At 40.9% G+C, this 21,343-nt stretch overlaps 1 protein-coding gene across 1 annotated transcript in view; it reads right to left on the reverse strand.

Moving 5' to 3' along the window:
• Positions 1–21,343, reverse strand: part of LOC112558509 (protocadherin alpha-6-like) — a 70,099-nt gene that overhangs the window by 13,165 nt on the left and 35,591 nt on the right. The window contains 1 exon segment of the mRNA XM_025228984.1: positions 48–163. The gene's annotated coding sequence lies outside the window, so the exon portion shown is untranslated.

Genomic DNA, 21,343 nt, shown 5'->3' on the forward strand with positions numbered 1-21,343 from the left:
ATTTTTTATCAAAGCAATAGGTGAGAAAAAATTAATTGGATACACACCTGAATAGAAAATAATTATCTTAGTGGCCCACTGATGCATTACCAAAGCTGCAATCAATACTAACTACGGCATCATGGCCGCCAGCTGTCGTCTAGTCTCAGTTCTATTCGTTTGTCTGTAAGGAATAACACATTTTGTATATCAGCCCACCTGCCTTACTACCAAAAACTGCATTTTGATATGGAGAAAGTGCAACAGATGTAAATTGGATGTAAATGAGTTTGTAATGACTGTGCAGTATGTAATTCCTCTTCTAAAATGTGGCGAGGAAGGAAAGATGTGAGATTTACAGTACAAAATCTCACTGCGTGTGGAAGAAGGCGGTAAGTCATTCATTTTTGAATGAAATGCCAGTATAAATGTTAAAGGAAAATGTTTATAAAAAGATTAATTAGTTTTCGCTGACAGAAAGACGAAGAAAATTTAAAAAATGAAAAAAAACCATAAAACAGATTGAAGTATGGAACTAAGTGTTTGTGTTATTGCAAGGCTAGTCCCCCGCTTTCTCGTGCATGTAAACACTGGAGTAATAAAGTTAAGCCTGAGATTACTGAGACTGAAAAATGTCAATTGATCACCAGTTAATTCTCCTGTAAAAAGCTTTTAAGTACCTAAGCATCGGCCTTGCGATTGGCTGGCAGCGCTACTTTCTGGCTGTCTATCGCCAGATATCCCTTACTTACCATACATATGGCTTTCTCTGGTAGGAGCTTTGCCGGATGCCAGTGTCACAGAAGTCTATTTAGGAATGTTCCAAAATAATGGGCCTTCCAGCACTCCAGGATATTTTGAACTGTGTTTTGTATCAATACCAGTCATGTCAAGGCAGGATTCTATATGCCGTGTATCATTGATCATTGACCTGAGGTCAGCTGTGTGGTTCAGTTCGAAAGGTAGCTTGGTCGACGAAGATTTGGTTCTTTTCGTCACAATCACCGTCAATCTCTTTGTTGAAGCTCAATTTCCGCACTTACACCAAGTGACCCTTTGCGAGAAGATAAAGAGAAGCCAAAAGAGGAAACTGAATTGTCAGTTGTTCGTGCGCTCCATACATTGTAGGTTCTAGACGTAAGAACTAAAATATAAAAAAAAAATCTGTTGCTGTATATTGATCTCCAAAACTGCTGAATGACGTTGCACCACCATGCTGAGAGACATCGGCAGCACCCACAGAAATAATAAAAAAATAATAATAATAAGGAATTTGCTGTACCATAATGTCAACTGCTGCAGCACTGCATCGATAACTACCGACGGCGTTGTCATGATGGCACAACGGCAAACCAATCAAGTTTCTAGAGGTCGACTCTGTCCTTGATTTAGAAAAAAAAATTTGCTGTTAGAATACATTTTGTAACGTGTGATTTCAATTCTCAGGAAGCTGTTGCATAACTGATGTTAAAAGTTTAGGGTCAAGCGCCCTAAAAAGTCTACAACTACTCCATATGTACATCAGCATCGCACCATCAGACGATTTTGAAGGATTCAGCAGCAGCAGCTCCTTGGCTCACCCGTTTCTGTCACTGAATGAGAATGTCACCCAAAAAACAGTGCAGAAAACACATCGACTACCCATGAAGAGTCGGATCGAATGTAGGAGAAGCATGGGAATGGCACTTGGAATTGGTTACACTCAACTAAGCTGCAGCATCATGCCTGCGCAGCAGACAGCCTTCAAGATCGTTTTTACCAGGCGTGGCTATACACAGCTTGACTTTTCCTTTCTTTCCTTTTTTTTTTATTCTTTTATTCCGTCATGCCACAGTTTGCTCAATGTTAGTTTTGCGGAAAGGATCCGGAATTTATGTTGTTTCTGGATGACTTCATACCACAGCCAAGACGTGGAGCAGGAACGCTGGGAACTCGCATTCTGCCTCTCGCCTGCAGTGAAGCGTTGGATGGCTGAATGGACGTGCATTTACACCAATACAGCAAAGCACGGAGACCAGCATCACTGACTGTCAAGCCGATTTGAAGGCTATATTTTTTCTGCTTTCGGGAGGGAAAAAAATCGAGAAGTGATAATTGCCGGTGACACAGCTTAAGCCCCTGTGTGAAGTCGCCAGGAAACAATATTTGGATACAGAAATCCAGCCATGTTTCCCTGGCTTTCTTCCTTGGCCAGGCCGACACGGTGCAGTGTTGACAAGCTGTTGCTGCGATGAAGAGAAATGTTTGCCGGTTGCTTGCAAGCTCGCCACTCATTCTCTTGACTCAAGCGGTCAGCGTAATCCCGCCTCTCGAACCTCGGGATACACGATGTCCCCATCCCGCCCACGTCCAAACCCTCCACCACCCCACTCCATCCTGCACCCGCTGCATTCGCTGCCTCCCTTCTTTTGATGCACATGGAGGAGAGTGGAGGGCTGCTCTATTGGCACAAAGAGTCAACAGGACCACCTTCCCCTTCTCCCACCTAATACATGCACGGTACAGGGGCCTTCCTACTTCTCTGAACTGTTAAATTGAGTTCTCCGTTTCTACCCCCCTATCGTCCCCCGCCCCTAAATCTTTTGTTCTCATCAAATCTAATGAAATTGAGAAGGATTTCACGTTTTGTCGGAGAGATCAGGCGGCCCAAAGATTTATGTTTAGTGTGGACCCTTAAATTGCAGTCCACAAATGTGACATGAAAATGAGAAAAAAAAAATCATGGCAGTCTTATGACGCGAACAGCTCTTGCATTATTTTTATGTTATGAACATCATTATGTAATTACTGGCCAACTGTATATGAATACCCTGCATTCATGTGCATGTGTTCATGCGCGCGTGGGTGTGTAAAATATTTTTAACACCATTCTTTTTTTTAAAATAATTTTTAGCACCAAAACGAGGCAAAAATTATGAGATACCGTCAACACTATTAATGGAATTAAATGCTTTTGTTGTCGATTTTAAGGTACAGTTGATGTTCAATTATGATGTTCGCAGGGATCGTTGAACACGCATATAGAGCATATTTTCTCTCACAGAGCAGTACGACAATTCACAACCCATCATGCAAAGTTTTGGTTGCAGAACATCACAAGAGACACACCACATAGCAGGTGACATGTCCAAAGCAGAGATTCGCCAAGACCTGCACTTGCAACATCCGGGCTTCAGCGTCTTTGGTCGCCAAGTGTTGGTGGAAGAGGCGAGAGCATGGGAAAGAACTACACCAGGTTGAAGAGAATGTAGGAACTAGGTTAAAGTAATGTCAGATGCTATGTCGTAAAAGCATTCCAATTTTAACTTCATATCCTTCGTTCTCTCTCTCTCTCTCTCCTCTCATCTATGCATGAACTTCTTCGTATACATGCGCTCCACTCAAAAAAAAAAAAAAAAAAAAAATTCAGAGCACCAACAGAATGCCAACGGCAACCACGCCCCTGAAAACAAAGTCTTGATGTAGGTAACGAGAAGTGTAAAATCAAATTTACCGCGCCCAATGCCGGCACGTGGGATGAGGCGTGCTTTAGTAAACGGAGAAACATCATTAGCTGAGCCACAAATCGTAATTCTGTAGAGACTGGTGTAAAGGTCAACTGGCAGTGTGAACTAGAAAATCGTTTTTAATGAAGTCTAGAGACCTGCTGTTTGCGTCTTTAATTACTAATTAACCTCTTTGATTATTATATTTGGTTAAGGCTACTTCCATTTTAATTCTGATTTGATTTATGGATTGGTTAATTAATTGATCGATTGATTGATTGATCCTTTAGAATAGCTAAAACGCGCCAGTGCAGGTGAACAGTGTCTACACACACCATCTCACCTTAGTCACAAAGGCCTGGAGGTCGACAGACAGCCAACCAACCGGAAAGTGCCGGAGGTTCTGACAAGCTACTGGCCACACAAAGCGAGTTAGTAGTCCACGTGTCGATCATCAGGATAAGACTTAATGTATTGACTGACCTCCGCTCTCAGTCATCGCCGGTAAGGGCTCCTGACAGCCATTTTCTTCTTATCCACGTGGCATCAGGTGCGTACGCCATTCCGTCTAGAGATCAATCTGTCCAATGAGTCATACCGCCAAACAGTTCTGGCTAGAAACCATATTCTTCCTGTCTGCCTGTCTGTTCTGTTTCTCTCCCTCCTTACTACAGGGGAATCCTTATGTTAAATATCTTATAAAGGATATTTTTATATTTAACCTTTCCCCGCAGATTACAGTGAGGGAAAAATCCCTTTTTTTGTTCTCGAAATTAAAGACGTTCGGCACCGATGGACACAAATGGAAGAAATCACAACACCGTGACGAATATCCATAGGTTTTGCGTTGCCAAGGTTACAGCCAATAGGAGAACTCACGTCCACCATGACGTCGCCGACAAAATGCCTTCTGTTTAAAAAGTTTTGTATTCCGATCGACATGGACTTATTTGCTCCGGCTTGGAAACTGTCTTGTCAAAGAGCTTTGCCTCGTGATTTCAAAAGCAGAAGTACACATGAACCGGATTTACAACTGCCGTGAAATCTTTCTCTGCTGTCGTCTAAATAACCACGACCTCGAGCGAAAGTTCGGCTATTGAAAGTTTTAACCAAAGAGTGGAGGGAGGATCAGAGACAGAAATAGCTTTCTTAAGAAACTTAACAAAAAGATTTATTTAAAAAAAAATTAAATCGGTTAAAGTAGTTCGCCGTCTACATTGCCTCAAAATCTGTTCTTGGTCATTGGCACCGACTTCTTCAAGGGGAGACAACAACCGCAGCTATCCAAGCTAAGTTAGCGACAAGGGGAGAGGCTTAGTAAAAGCGAATACAAACTTTTTGCTTGAAAAAATCTTGGTGGTTTCGCGGAGAACATCTAAGCTTCCTGCTCGTACGTAGAAAGGAGAGAGTGCAAACAGCAGCAGACCACCTCCGGTGGTGAACACACTGCGCTGGCCCAGCGGCTCAACATGGCCACCGATGTTTGCCATAAACATCCGAGATGCTGCAGCCAGTTGCGCTAGTATCAATACAGCCTCCAGCTTACAAATGGCGACAATTTTCCTCTCTGCAAACAGCCAGATCATCTATGCTCTCCATGTTGTCCTTGTCACAAGCCCAGCTCTCTAACCCTTTTTTTTTTTACTTCCCAGCATGCATTTCTGTCAAGTGATTAGAGTCCTCGTTCGCTCTTCTGCAAGAGAGATGTAAATATCTGTGTGTGTGTGTTTAACATAAGTTTCTTGTAATTCAGTTATTGTGGTATAAACGCATAAGGGTTTGGGGTGAATCGAAAAGTAGTTAAACACGTCTAGGCACTTGCTATTCAGTTAGATTGCAAGAGGACCGTAAGCAAAGGACACATAAAATGAAAGAATGATTTTCCACCATAGAAAAGAAAGAAGAGAGGTGTATATGGATAGACAACAGAAGAGAGAAGTTGTTTACTTATTCAGGTCAAGGCACATCATCTTTTTGCTAAGTTGAGGGGTTGAAGGAATCTTAACGAACATCAGTGTCAGTGTCGAAAATAAAGCTGCATCCAGCAGTAGTGGCAGCAAAGCATCAAAAACGAATGGCAGGGGTGGATAAAAAAAAAAAAATTACCTCCCTGACCCAGCCCTAGGGTTTACAACTCCTTGGCCGACTTCACATCAGCTGGGAGCACTAGAAGCCACTGTACATCCAGCGCCATCCGGACATCCCTCCGCTGTTAGCGTTCTTGGCCAAGAGGCGGACGGCGCCGTTGGACTGGAGAAAGCTTTGCGGCGAGATATTTGTTGAAGGCTGGTGGTGAGTGCAGCCAGGACAGTGATCGTGGGAAGGAGTAAGTGCCAAAGCCCGGCACAGCACCTGACGACTCATTAAGGGTCACTCAAAACCCTCGCAACGCTTAGACGCAGTGTCTCGCCGAGCGCTGTTTCCTGTCCTCCTCAAGGGTCGAGAGTCGGTCTGGCATTTTAATTGTCTGCGGATCCGACTACAGTAAAACTTCCTCATTGAGACCTTCGTACTGCGACGCCCCTCTTAGGTACGACCCCAAACTTTTTTTTCCACGGACGTGTCTTGAACATAAACTTTGTCTATTATGGCCACCTCCTCAACGACTTTGGATTGATATGTTGTGTTCTTTCACGACTTTTTTTTGGCAGAGGTCATGTATTAAAAATAATATGTATACGTAAAAAATTATTTTGAAAGAGTCCTTAGGTACCAGTGATTTTGACCAAAAACTATAATTATTGTCTCGATTGTCCCTACTTCTATCTTATCTATTCATTTAGCTACATAGCTCCACTCATATATGCTCTTTCGTCATCACTTTTTTAGTTTTCGGTAACTCATTCTCTTTCTCTGTCTTGATCTCCCCGTTTCCTCCTCCTCTCTCTCTCAGGCCACTCTTCTTCTGCCCCTCTCCTGAAACATCTTTTGACACTAGTGTCAGCGTCGATTCGTCTTTCTTTCACACCTTCCTTCTAGCATCTGCCTGACAAATTATATATATATAAAATACATTGCACTTTCATTGCACTAACACCTACTTCGACAGCATTCACAAATACAACTCTTCTACTTTTTTTTCAAGTCCACAGTGCATCTGATTTCAAAATCATCAGTTAAAACTCCTCCATCAGCTTCCAATTCTTGTATAATTTTTTTCCATTTACCTACAATTAATGATGCAGGCTTCTAGACAACAGAACTGTGGAGGGCTGATTTTCTGCTGTTTTTTCAATGTCCGTTCTGTTGCTCTTTACACCACGGTCCTAACGAGCCCGGGATGAGGAGCATGTCCAGCGCCAAGAAGAGGTAAATCAACACGACATCATAAAGAAAGGCTCAGCTGTCGGTCTAATCTTCAAACTTCCATGGCTAACGAGATTAGCTGGCCGGTGGCTGTTAAGAATGAACTGTGCAAAACTAAACAGTGCACGGAGTTCAAGCGACAACGTAATTATGCAAAACACCTCATCACAGAATCCAAAGAAACTGTCTCGCTGTAGAAATTGGCAAAACAAGAAAACAAAACAAAAAAGCTCTTTTATAAGGCTGACGATCTTACAGTAATAATAGTAATAGCCAGGCAGAAAAGCTTCTCACCAGAGATTTTAACGAGAAATTTATTTTTAATACGTATTTAACACACTTTGGGGTTTTGTTAGTTATGTAAATACTCCCTTGTGCTGGAATGTTTTGTAATGAAATGCTTTAGATGTTTCCGACATTACAGTGTGCTCTTGGTAGTCTAGAAAAATATTCAGATGTAAGATGTTCATGTCTTATTATCTGTCTTTCTTTCCTTTACTTTCAATTACCGAAATGTCATAAAATTAGTGAACACGATGGGAATTTTCTTCCCTGTATGGATTACAAAGACCATGGAGAACTGACCCCTTGTCCTAGAATTTTTCTTTGTGAACTTGGTAGTGTTGAAACAAATACAGGTTGAAAGGAGCTGAGCTTTTATATTTTCAAAACATTCATAAAGGTAGATTATCTCTACCCTAATGCTAACCGGACAAGATGTGACTAGTTTTATTATTATTATTTTTTTAATTTGACATAATCATTTTGAACTTTGAAACGCTGGACTATTTAATTATCACTTGCAGTGGAAAGAGATCAGCGATGTCTTCTTTACAACTTTTAAAAATGTTTACTTTAATTTTCTTTAACTAAATTTAATTCACTGTTCCGCGTGACACATAAATGAAACGATAATTGCATCCTGGAATAGAAAGAAACAATCAATGTCTAAAGAAGAATACAGATAAAGTCTTTAAACAGGATATTTTTATGTATGCAGCATCTAAAATATCATTTACCTTTAAAGAACAAGTGAATTCTACTATCATTAATTTATCGAAGGTCATGTTGAAAGCATAAAAAACTAACTTTTAAACAAAGTTGTGATTACTTGTACACAAAAACATCCATGGTGAATGTTATTTTCTCTTTGCCAAGAGCTGCTACAAATGTAGATTATGATGACGAAGACAACAACTGATACTATAATATTTTTTTATTCGACAGATTTAAAATACAGAAGCTCTCAAATTTTCAAAAAAGAGAAGTTTCATATCTTTGGATACAAAGTAATTATCAGTTTTCACAACAACGTTTGTTCTATACATGATCCTCCGAAAAATTTTATGAAGTTGGAAAATCTGGTTTAGATATACTGTGATATTCATTTGACTTTTGGTATTTCTTGTTCAGTGATACAGCTGTTTTCTTGCGTGCAGTTCCAAGCATTATTGAAATGTCCGCTCGATATCTTAGAGATCTTTGCAAGAAGTAAAAGATACTCCAAAAACTTTCCTAAGGAGGAAAGAACTCAATACAAGAAACATAATTATCTGTCTGACGACCAACTGTTGTATCTCATCAGCAGCAATCAACATCTTGACTTTTCTTTGTAGAAAATGGAATAAGTCTGTTTAGCCTTAATTTGATTCCTCCCACCACCACCAGACAAAGACCTTGGTCGTCCATTACAGAGAGGATAAAAGACAGTGTGAGTGAGAGAAAATGAGAGACAGTGAGAGAAACAGACCAAAGGGTGAAAGGGATAATGGAAAGGACTAAAGGAACGAATAAATAAAGAAAAGGAGAAAGAAAGACGAGGAAAAGAAAATGAAATGAAAGAATAAACAAAGAAAGTAGAGAAGGACAAAGAGAGAAAGAGGGAGAGAGTTCACGTGCGGCTGCGCAAGATTCAGCCGCCACTATTCATCGAAAGATCCGGATGTTTAACGGCATCACACGCAATTAATCACGGGCCGTTGATGGTTGTGTACACGCAATTTTGGCTGACATAAAAGTTCCCATTAGTGAAAATAGTCTGCGGATAACGGCGGTCTTTTATCCACCGAGGCCGCAGGTTTGCGGATAGCATTGCAGGGCCGGGGTCAGCCGGCGCACAGGATGGCTCTTACACGTCACGTGTTTGCAAATTGGCTTATGGTCTTCCATTGTCCCTGTATTGGTTCCTTACTGTCCCTTTTCCCCTGTTTGACGACCTCTTAAGTTTATTTCTTTATGGTGCCATATGTTCCTTTGTCTTGCAACCATAAGAATGGTAACAATGCATATGCAGTCGCTCTTGACTTTTTTCTTTCTCATGTCTTCTTTTCGTCTTTCTTCTTCCTTTGTAATTTTGCTTGATCTTCATTTATTTCTTTCTAGTCTGCTCGTTTTTATTTGTATAAAAAAAATAGGCATAAAAGTGACGGGGAACACACACATATATATATGCACACATGTAGAAAAGCGGAACCTTAGCAGCGCCCAGCGCCAGTCTTGAGGTTGACAGCCATTATCTGACGCACACGTAACTAAGACTACCGCGGATGAAATGTCAGGCTGGTATAGCAGCCCGGGCATTCTGTCTAGTCTTCCTGTATATTTCCCTTAGTCGTCTTCGACCTTTAGGGGTTGTTGTATTGACCTCAGTGGTCTTCAGGCCGTTCCCTTGTGATCTGGCATCCCTGTTGCAGACCAGGATGACATCATAGATCACCAACTTTGGCGCATGCCAGAAGGTTTTCATGAGCCTGCATCTTTACTGTATAAAATGTATGGAAGTTTTCCTGTAGGGAGATGAAATACGAAAATTCATGCAAAATCGGAGAATAAGCAGGTACAACAACGTGACGTGGCTATCACGTTATTCCTTCAGATCCTGTCAGTATTGACAGTAACTTGGGAAGGTTGGCACGCTGACAGATTGTTCTCTATATATATATATTTTTACATTTCTTCCTGACTTGTCATGTGCTTGTACATCTCGCTCAGAATACTGCTGGAATCAGGATATAAAGAAAACACTTTTTTCGCTCCAAGCAGTCCTACACCGGCTTATTTGCTCTTGTTCCAATAACATCGTCGGAGAGAAAGCAGCACCATACTTAGCATGTTTGCACTTGCTCCAATAACACTCGTTTCTCGCCACGACCGTGCTTGCACCGGCCTATTTCCCTTCTCTAATACAGCTCGTGGCTGTCCGCACCTGGGGCAGGTAGGTTTGCATAAACATTTCAATAATGCTGCCTCAGTGCGCTCGAAGGTGTTTTATTGCAGCCATGCGCAGCGATTTCAAACAAGGTTCTATCGAGCGAGGACGAGCACCTGAACAACTAACCAAAGGAAAGGCTGCATCCGCTAAAAAAAAAAAACCATCTGGAATAAGGTTATCTTCTCTGGTGACGACAGATCGGCCCAGGAGCTGAGGTTGCTGAGGCTGTCGACTGCCTTTTGATGGGTTCAAGACCGCTTGGTGGGAGAGCTGCGTGCTGGAGGGAAACCGCGGTAAACTACAATTTGCCACAATCAGGTAAAAGGCGTCAGGTAAAGATAATATTGATCAAGCTTTTGATGATCTCGCTAATGACGAAGCCAAACGACAAGCTCTGTCAGATGAATAAGCTATCATGACAGAGAACGAGTGGTGTTTTAATGTGAGAACTTTCCTGTTGACGGATGGCGATGAAAGGCGATGTAATGAAACAACCGGCACGAGGTGTAGTCGTATAAAGGGTTAAGGCGTGCAGTTCTTTTCTTTCCTGCAGTATAGCAGACAGAAAAAAAGAGAGGACGGAAACCGCGATTATCAGAGATGTTGAAAGATGAGAGAAACCGAGGAGAAAAGATTGATCTTTCCGTGCAGACTGTCAGAGTGAGAACTAGAAATTGTCTTCGAGTTTGTACACACTTTATAGAAGAGAAGAAATATCCGAGAATTGGTATCGTAAGCATTGCTACTTTGATATAAAATGTTGGGATAGAACTTGAAGTCTACGAGATTCACTTTCTCTCTCTCCCTTTGTCTCTCTCTCCCTCTCTCTCTCTCTCCCCTTCTCTCTATCCCTACCTTGCCTGGCGTTTTCTTAGAGTTATCTTACCGGCTGATCGATTAATACTGGTCTTTCCGGTCCTTGCTCAGGTAATCACTGACCGCTCCCTTTTCCCTGTGTTTGAAGAGATGTCTCACGGTGCGACGGCTGCGACCTTTGAAAGGTTAGCACAGCTTGCACCAGAGTACACTCCCTTACTTACCTCAAATCCCTTCTTAACGAGACAGAAAAGGACAAATGTTTGAGCAAAAATTGCAAGGTTTTATGTAACAGTCATATGAAAACTTTCTTTCAAACCTTCCCATGTTTTCTTCTCACTGGAAAGAAAGACCTCAAGTCTCTTCCTCCGGAGAGTATCTTTATCTCTCTCTCTCTCTTTGACACTTTGTTCTTTTTGTATCTCTTCCTCTTTCTCATTGTCTTACCTTTATTACTTGTGAGTATATTTTATTTATTCAACTATTTAATTATTGTATAATCATGAATGTTTAAATGTATATAAATTATATATATATGACCATGGATGCTCACTTAGTAAGATCAACTAAATGTCTCCATGTAATTAAAAAGTCTGTCTGTAGGTTCTACCTTGTACTGCAGCTAATTAAGCTCTCTCGTCTATTTCTATAGCCAATCCATTTTTATTAATTTAATGATGACACTCTCATATTGGATGTTTTGTGAAGGGTGTATTGTAGTGTCTGGGTAATATGACACTCGCCGATGTTGCCACATAGTATTGGCTTTGTGTGCTGATGGCAGTAAAAACTTCTCATTACTCCGCTGGAAAGGTTACTAGAAGGCTAGACAAATGTTTACAAGTGCAAATCAAACCAACTCTTTAAAACCCACGTCTGGCCAGGAGGTGACTATACATTTGTACCGATCTGATGCGACTGAATTATTGTAAGCAAGCTTTTCCAGGTTTCATTACTCATTCTCCCGAAAACAAAACCTACATCCAAACCCTAACCCAGTTTGCCTTAACACTAAATACTAACCAAACTCCAAAACAGTTTTTATGCACATTTCTCAAACTAAAACACAAGCACCCTATCCACCCCACACACATACCGTCTTCAGAACACAAATAAGTAAATGATATCATATACAAAAGAATGGAACTATTCAGAATTAAGCATTTTTTTTGTCAGCCTCACAACAGTCCACTACACGTACCACGTTTTCGTAGCTTCGAAAAAAAGAAAAACAATCACAAGTTATTAATAAACGAAGTTCATGTTTCCTGGACACCAGAGCAAAATACAACATGAACATATGAGGAAGAAACGGATATGAAAAAATATAGGTGTGGTCAAAAAACATCAAAAAACACTCATTTTGTTATTATTTTTTTAGACATATCCCTGTTACAAGAAGTAGATTTTTTTTTGCTTAAAATGAGAAAAACGCATATACACATCGTGTTACTCTACTCTTCTCCAAACTGGTTGGAGAGACAGTTGGGTTCCCTCTTATACCCGTCATGTCGTAGTCAAAGTATTCCCTATGTTCGCTTGCTAGCCCTAGGATTTCAAAGACCTTGGAGTATTCTCTTTTAAGTATATAGATAATCTCCTATATATTTACCGCCTTTTTTTATTGTACTGAACATAGCGGCAAATGTTGCAGTGGAGGGATTTTTCCTGATTCTGCCATTTTATCTCTCCTTGCCCTCCTTGATGCTGTCTTTCTAGTAATTACACGCATGACCCGATTTCTAAGTGAATTCTTTTCGCTGTTTTGTTCGAATGGCTGCGTCTAGTTAGCTCAGAAAATTGACTTCGAAGAGCGTATGTCTGTTCTTTTTTTTCCCCTTCTTTTCTTGCTCTTACAAGAGAGCTTGTTTTGTCTGATGTATAGCCATCTGGCTGCACAGAACAACGAAATGGACGAGAGAGGAAAGGGAGGGTGAGTAGAGTTCGAGAAGTAGGGAGGAGTGAGGCTGTCGAGATGTGAAAGGGGTGATGTGCGCTTAGCACACTATACAGGCTGTTAGAAAACTACGAAAGAGATGAACAAAATAGAGAGTGATGACACAGGGCGGGTAGCAAGTAAAATGAACGTGTATCACGACAAAACCACCAAAAGCAGACCCAGAAACGAGAGGCTTTCAAACAAGTCGACCTTTCTGATACCAGTTCGTAATGCCAGGAATTCCAGCCTTAGTGGCTCATCTCACGAAACTAGATAATATTCAGTCTCTTCACTTGGAGTCTGGCCAAAGTAAAAGCAGCCGGAGGAAAGCAATGAGCCTATAAGCTCATCGTTTAATCTGGCCTACTGGTGATTTGCGTGATCGAATTTCCACCAATAACCGGCGATGGTAACACAGCTTGGTTACAAAACTATTTGACCGATAATACACGAGATGATGTACACATATAATGTACTATATTAACCCTTGACCTCGCGAACTGACTTAGAGAGTTGTTAGACAAAAGCAGTGAAACGGGTATGGGTGGGGAGGAAAACTCGCATCCAGAAAGTCTTGAGAAATGTTCGGGAGGGAGGAGTAAGGTAAAGAAAAGGATAAAACGACGAGAGGCAAAGCCGTCTGCACCGCGTGGACTCTTTCCGGCATCTCATTCGCCATCTGCTGCTAGCGAGCACGTGTTGACGGAGTTTAATGGCCTCTGGGATGCGGAGGAACTGCTTGTTGACGGCCAAATACGTTGCCCGCTAGTTGCAGGAGTCGTGGGATGGTGAGTGAGAGAGTATGGAGGTGGACTTGGGGGCAGAGGGGTAAGCGATGCTTATTTGCGAAAATGAAACCGTGGGCGATTCTCTGCACACAAACCTGCAACATTTTGTGCCGCCGAGTCAATAAGACTTCATGTTTATGGGGTTTGGAGGGAGTGGAAGAAAGTCCCTGATGATTATTTCCCTTGAGGAAGGTGGGTGGTCGAGTAAATGTGAGTTTGGTTTACGTTTGTGTGCTTGTACTTTAGACCAGAACAATGAATTCATATAAAAATAATAAACAAGTTCCTTTGTATAGCGTCTTATCCCTGCTCTATGGGCGAGATTAACAAACCCAAAGGTGCTGCAAGAAAGCTGGTGAGGCAAAAGGACATCACCCTCGTCAAGTCTATTTATCTATCAACGGCGTAAACTTAGTAAAAATTTATTATTTATTACATAGACGATGCGTCTAAATCACAAAGAGAGATCAAGACAAAGTACATGTTATGGGCGTGACAGGTAGGTTCTTCTGTAAAAGTCCCATGGCTGAAGTCAGTAACCATGACGACATCATCAACACTTTCCCGAGGCTGAAATCAATAATGTCGGGAACAAAGGAAAAGGATGAGAAGCTCGCCACACTCTAAACTGCTATACACACGTTTTTGATACCAAAGTGAAATATCATTATACACTCCAGAATGTGCTCTAAAATACTGAAATATGTCACCATGACACAGATGGCGCTGAGGTAACTGCAGTAAGACATTATAACCAACGGAGTAAAAGTCATGTGCATTCTGTGTTTCATGACTGAATGAACAAATCAATCAATCAATCCATTTTTCCTTCAATTTGTCAGTGGATATTGGATATAATCTCAGCTAAACATTTCTCTTCTTTTTGTATAATTTAAAAAAAAATTCGGCTGCTTCATTAACCAGCTAAACAAAAGACTAAAGCAGCAACCGCAGTCCCAATAAACAAGGACTAGACTGTTCCTCAAAAAGTTAGCCAGAAGGAAAGCTAGTAAAAAAGAAAATTCAGAACTGCAAAAGCAGCACAAAAGGTGCACTTGACATCAGGTCTGTTGTTACACGCATCAGAACACCAAAGACAAAGCATGGCGGCCTGCACCTCACACTTCATTTACCCGCCTGTTGTTTTTGGACGGTTTGGAAAACAGTTTTTGTCTTCAAATAGCTAAAACAATGAACGTTAAAACAAAAACAAAAGAAGGATGGTCTTAAGCAGCCTACTGTCAAACGTTTCATAATAAACCTTGTAAATATATCAGCGGGAGGACAGAATCCATCGCACAGTTAATTGACTGTTAACACTTGTGTAAGCAAATCGTTTTCGTACTCTTTCCTCTGTTGCAGATGAATGCCTGTAGACGTTTCAGTTTTGCAGGCAAAGAAGGGGAAAAACTGTCAAAGGAAATGGACGTTAGCAAGCACAAAATATAAATTTTGTTCCGATTTGTTTTGAACAAAAGTAAACAAACATTATAGTACAAAAGTATAGTCTAGAAGCAGACACTATATACAGAGAAATAACTGCTTGCCTGCAACTACCATAAACTAGTGCCAGCTACTGGACTAAAGGCTCTAATGGTCCGATTTTTGGATGAGTGTAAGGGAAAACGAGGAAAGAAAACTAACAAAGGGACAGAAAGGTTGGAGGATCTAGTGTAATTGTCCTCACTGGAGGTTTTGCCAAGAAAAATCAGATAGGAAACGCCGGTATTTGGCCCTTGCGGCCTGAGTCAGGGCTGCAGTGGAGGAGCAGCGGTACATAAACTTTGGGACTCCACGAAGTAATTTTACGGACCATCCCAAAGCAAGAGTAATGGGGCTTCTGAAGATGGAGATTGAAGAGGGGAGAGAGAGCGAGAGATGGCGGCAGTGGTGGTAGAAAAGACATTGGTCGCGTGCGTTCAATCTGGAATTCCATTTGCCGAATGCAGCTCGCGCAGTGCATTAGCCAGACTGAGAAAAATTCACTTTCTTTCATCTTCTAAAGATATAACTACAAGCAGACTCGGTTGCCCTGATCTTGCTGCTTAGACAGTTTATATTTTTAAAAAAGTTTAGCATAGAGCACATTATGGCATATGATGTAGGTGTGTCTGCACCAAAGGTAGGCGGGGCCATGTGTCTGGAGTAGGAGGATGTAACGAGACGTAGATGAGTAGAGTGGAATGGAATCAGTCGCAGAGATCTTCGCTAGTACGCGCCTTTGATCGTTCCGTCTTCTTTCTCTGCGCATGCGCAAAAATGACGTAGCCTAATCAAGCTCCTTGGCAACAGCGCGGTTGCCGGGTGGCTTAGGATGACTTGACTACTGAAGGTATAAAAGAACGGAGTGACTAAGCTGTACCAAGCAATCACTGTGGGCATCCGAGGTCAAAAGGGAGGGGTAGGAGGGTGAACGTATCAAACGACCCCTCGATGACTTTTCCTTCCTCCACTGAACCAGCGAGTGGTGCGTGTGATGGCGATGACACATTGTCGACGGATAAATTGATGAAGATAACAAGGATGATGAGGCCGTGTGTGTGTGGTTATCGGGTACTGTAGTGATGGTGCTGGTGGGGGCGACAATGCCGGTGTCGTTGCGGTGGGAGGGTTAACCAACTGAATAGCCGAAAGGGGAAACAATGAAGAATTTTATTTGGAGTCTTGGCGTGCCTTGTCAAATGCATTGAATACTTCACAGCACCGGAGATTGATTGATCGATTTGTCGATTATTTATTCATTCAAGCAAGAAACAAGCAAACAAATAAGTGAATAAGATTTAGCGTCAAACCAATCTCCAGGGAACAAGTTAGACAATCAAATGCTGAGACTAATAAATAATGATTCAATATTGAGCCGTTACTATCTATATACATTGCTCCTGACGACTTTCTGACACATGTACATGGCAACATGTGACGATCTAAGGTGACCATAGTCCGCCTTTCAAGCTGTTCTTGTTTACAGCATCAGATTTTTCACTCACTTCCCATCGTCTTAACGGTCTGAAATTTTCACCAGTTACTCGTTAAACCATTTATTAGTCCCAAATAGCAAAATATTTGTTGAAAGTGTCAGAGAAACTCTTGGACTTAAGAACACTTCTGCAGTCCCTTACTTTTATATTTTAAAGTTGTACTTATTAAAGAAAATTCCGATGTCTAAGAGGGAAATATTAACCTTTATAGTACATTTTAAATAACAGTGTGTTTTATAATTTAAAAAATATTTAAAATTGTTCAAAGGTTCACTTAAATTTTTACTCTCGACTTCATTAAAGGCAGCGGCCAATGTGAAGCTACATACAGAACATATGCTAAGAGACTTTGTCCAAAGCAAGTTTGAGCATCGCCATGGCAAAAAAAAAAAAAAAAAAAAAAAAAAAAAAAAAAAAAAAAAAAGGTGGGTACCACTCATCAGAACTCTGATGAAAACTGAGAAGTCCAATGACTTATTTCTCATGACTAGAACGGAGTTTTCAGTTACATATTAGACTAAGCAGTTTTTGATGAAATAAACCTTTTTAAAAAAGAATAATATTGCCCCTGGGTAGCCTACTAACCAAACCGCTGCAGGGATTAAAAGTGATTGCGTCTAACATCTCAGCTTACGGCGACAGAAAATTGCCAGCAGTTCATACCGGTGATTCTCGAAGCTGATTGTTCTTCTAAGACTCGAAAACCGGAGTCTGAAAAGAAAGCAATAAGGAATTCATTTTATCTCAGAGCTTCCATGATACAGACTGGGTTGCAACATGAGTTCTTGGCGGTTCCTTAAAATCAGACATTGGAAAGATAAATTTCTTGGTGCAGATATATCAAATGTATGAATCTCATAGAAATAAAATATAACAATAATATTATTTTATATATGCAAACACTTACACATAGGGAGAGAGTCTGTGTTACTTAAACAGCTCTGTTTTGTGAATTTTTTAATGATTTTTGCTCACCGAAATACGAGTTCATTATTTTTGTTTCTTTATACGAGATTAAACACGATAGCGACTGTATGAAAAGAAAGTTGAAAAAAAAATAAGGGAAGAAAGAAAAAAAGAACACAATATCGGGACAAGACTAACAAATAGAATAATCAAACTGAGCATTTTGAGTAGAGTATTTTGGCTGGTGTTGTTATTATTTTTTATTATGATGTTTGCTCTTTCGAAGTTGAGTTTTTTAGTATATACTCTTATGATTTCTCAAGTCAGAGTTTTTTTTAATTACACCCACTGCAATAAAACAAGGATTGATCCAACGAAGTAACAAGAACTGCATGCAAATGTAATTTGCCGAAGGTGGTAATTTCTTTAAATTTTATTTTTCCCTAATTTTAATTAGACCTGGGAGTCTTAAATGGCTGATTATTGAATTTCCGTTGGTGCGGCGATTGAAAACAAGGATAGCTGGTTAAAACTGCTAAAACTCGTGTTAAAAAGCATATCCTGAAATATTTAAAAACACTCAAAGATCAAAGAATCGCAGGATAATCATGCTTGACAAAGGGGATGAAATTCTTGTCTCGTACTCGCTTCCCCAGACATTAATATGGAAAGGGTTCGTTTCTAACGGTCGTTTTAACGCTTGATACATGCGTTGCACCGGATAGCACCTTTCCGTTTTCTCTCCTTCTCTCCATGTAATTCCAGCATATGCTGCAACTGGCTATGTTGACAAAGGAGAATAATTCATGACTCGTCGTTAGAAAACCTGGTTGAAAGTTAAACCCCGCAGAGATAATCACCCGGCCCCCAGACGGAGCCAGGGAGGAACGGAGGGCAACGACAGCTGCTGCATCAGCTGGACATCATTGCAACGTACCGCGGCGTTTTAAGAGCCGCAGAAAGCTTTGCACCAAACCTTGCATTCGTCACCCCACTCTTTTGTTACTGATTTCACCATCCCGAGGGCATTCCATCAAAGTACTAAGATCGTCCCTAAAATTTCCGCGAGAGTTCCCGAGAACATCAACAGCCCTCGGGCGATCCATAAATGATACAAAAGGGAGACACTCGATAAAAAACAGAGCTTGTCTTAATGTTGTCTGCTCGCTTGCATCATCAATAAGTCATTTTCAACATGATTTACTCGTTTATTTCATCTATCTTTCTCTTCTTTTTTTTTTCCACATAGCGAATTTTTCTTTGCTTAATGAATCGCATTTAATTTGCAGTGTTTGATAACCAAATTTTGTTAGTGTTGAAAACTACAAAGATGGCAATATCTCTTCACCGTATCGAAACTAAGGCAATTACATATTGAGGTCCGGGGTCGAAGGTCGGGGGATCAACAGCGTTACTAAGATCTAATTTTAACTACAACATGGCCGAGGCTTAGCTTATGGATTTGCTAGAAAGATCAATTAGCAAATTAACACAGGCAAGCCCTCCTTCTGTCCCAGTCTGAACATGAGAGGGTGGATGAGTGATTCGATGAGTGTCAGTCAGTCTTATCAGTCGGTTAGTCAGTCAGTCCCAGAGAAGCAGAGACAACAGAAGGAAAGAACAGGAAGCTAAGGGGAGATAACTAGTTAAACAAGCAGGAACTAGAAACGTGGCCTGGATGATAAGAATTGATGAGGAGATCCCGGGATAACAGAGTGCTGCGTAACAAAACAGAAATTTCGTTTCCCAGATGACTTGTGCAATCATACGCAACATTAGGGTTCATTCGGACAAATCAGATTTGTTTCTAATGTGGATTTTGATTTAGTGCTTATTTTATTGTCGCGGCTGCCACAGCTGCACACATTGAATTTTCCTCAGCAATGGCAAAAATACCACGAAGAAAGTTTGGTTCGGATTTTTTTTTCTTTTTTTTTTCTTGTTCACACGCGTCAGTTAATTTTGGATATGAGCTCTAATGCCTAGATACACATTGCTATGGCGCCTATCTCGAGAACAAACATGCTGCAGACAAGAGAAAATTAGGAGATAGAGAGATTGAGCAGAAATAGAAACCACAAGGTCGACAAACAAACATCCGTAGGGGTTGTCTGTCTGTGGTAATCAAATAATAAATGAAATAATCCTTTCCAGTTTATTAAAAAAAACCTAGTACTTTGATATACACAAGAGGACAGTAAAAATACATCAAAAAGGAAAAAAATTCCTTTGTTTTAGAATTAGGATTCGTGCAAAGGAAAAGCAGAATTGTAAAAAGAACACAGCAAGAGATGAGACAGATAAAAGAAAGTGGAATGGAGAAAAAAAACTAGTTTAATTTGATATGGTGAGCGAAATGAAAACAGAAGGACAGAAGGACAGCGTGGACTCCATAAAAATGCAATCCCATCATCTAAGCCAATAAACTGTGAAGTAATATATCATAATACAGTGGTATTGCCATTAGCCCCAAGCTGAGAGAGTGGTCATTTCTACTCTCCACTGGTTGCAGGCAAGACACGCGCCAAAATAAGCCCCTAAGCTACGATCAGATGAAAAAGGCTAAGAGATGATGTATGGAAGAGGCTCTGTTGGAGAAGAGGACGGGAGCGGATGTTCCACAATAAAAACAGCACAGCAAGATGCAACGATTCTAGCTCTGTGAAATCCGGGAAACTTTGGTCCCTAGGCTTCATTGCAGGTATGTGATGGTCAAAGACCTGCCACTGTTCTCTACACAGACCACATCGATCATCGTAGATCAAGTTATGTTACTACGTGCGTAAGACTAAACCGGTTTCTATCCGCTACTCTCAAACGCGTTTCGGTTTCAGGTTTAGTTTTCGTCGTCTGCAGATGGGAATGAGACTCATGTTTGTGTTCCTTCGTTCTGTTTGTCTTGTGTCTACCTCAAAGTAAAGAAGAGCGAAGAAATAAAGATTTGAAGATTGTAATTCGTTGAAGATTAGGGTATCATGTTGTGTGGGTGACCCACACCCTCCAGGAAAGCAAGAAAGGCAAGACTTCAGTGTTCTGTGTGGTTGTGTGTGTGTTTACGTGAAGTGTGAATATATATATATGGGGGAAAGAGAGAAAGAGAGAGAATGGGGGTATAAAGAGAGAGACTGTACTATATTATGCAGACCCCCATCGTTCTACAAGACTATGATTGACTCATCTATAGTTTGCTGCTTTGTGGCACTGGCGCCATGACGGATACTCTTGGGTGAGGAAGTCCGCAAAAACTTGTTTCCGAGTATGTTGCTTTGTGGTCGCTAAACTTAGTTGGCAGACGAGAGGTGGCATGTTAAAAAAGTGAGGGGAACAGTCCGCTTGCCAAACGTTGCATGCCGTCTCACCTCTGGGGCTTCTCACAGACTGCTGACTCCCCGACAAGAAAATATATTCTTTTTTGTGTATTTTTTTTAACAAAGGGGCACATAACTCTATGGTTTCTTTTTATACTTTTGGGGGTCGAATCGTAGCTCCAGAATGTCTGTCATACGTATGAAAAACAATCACGTAGGCGAGTAGATGTATGTACAGCCATCCAGGCAGACAGACATTAAGACAAAGAAAGAAAGTTGACGAACGGACAGACAGGCATGAAGACAGATAAAAGTGAAAATAAAGAATAAAAGAAGATAATAGATCGATCCTTCTAGTTACATGCAAACATATTTACAAATAAACAAACTTCCAAACAGTCATTTTAAGGGCATGTAAGGGCTTAAGACTACCATTCAAGGACCATCTTGGCAAAACTTTTCGAGACACTGCACAGTGTTTTTGAAAGTTCAGGTAACCTGAACTGCAATTAATCACTGCCTCATTTTCCCGAGAAATCGTGCAGAGGAAGGGCGAGACACCAGAGGTCACGCCAAACATCATCGTCGCGAGGTCATCAAGCGAGAGATTATCACCAATATTAAGAA

The sequence above is a fragment of the Pomacea canaliculata genome, linkage group LG3 (assembly GCF_003073045.1).
Source record: "Pomacea canaliculata isolate SZHN2017 linkage group LG3, ASM307304v1, whole genome shotgun sequence".
Lineage (NCBI taxonomy): Eukaryota > Metazoa > Mollusca > Gastropoda > Architaenioglossa > Ampullariidae > Pomacea > Pomacea canaliculata.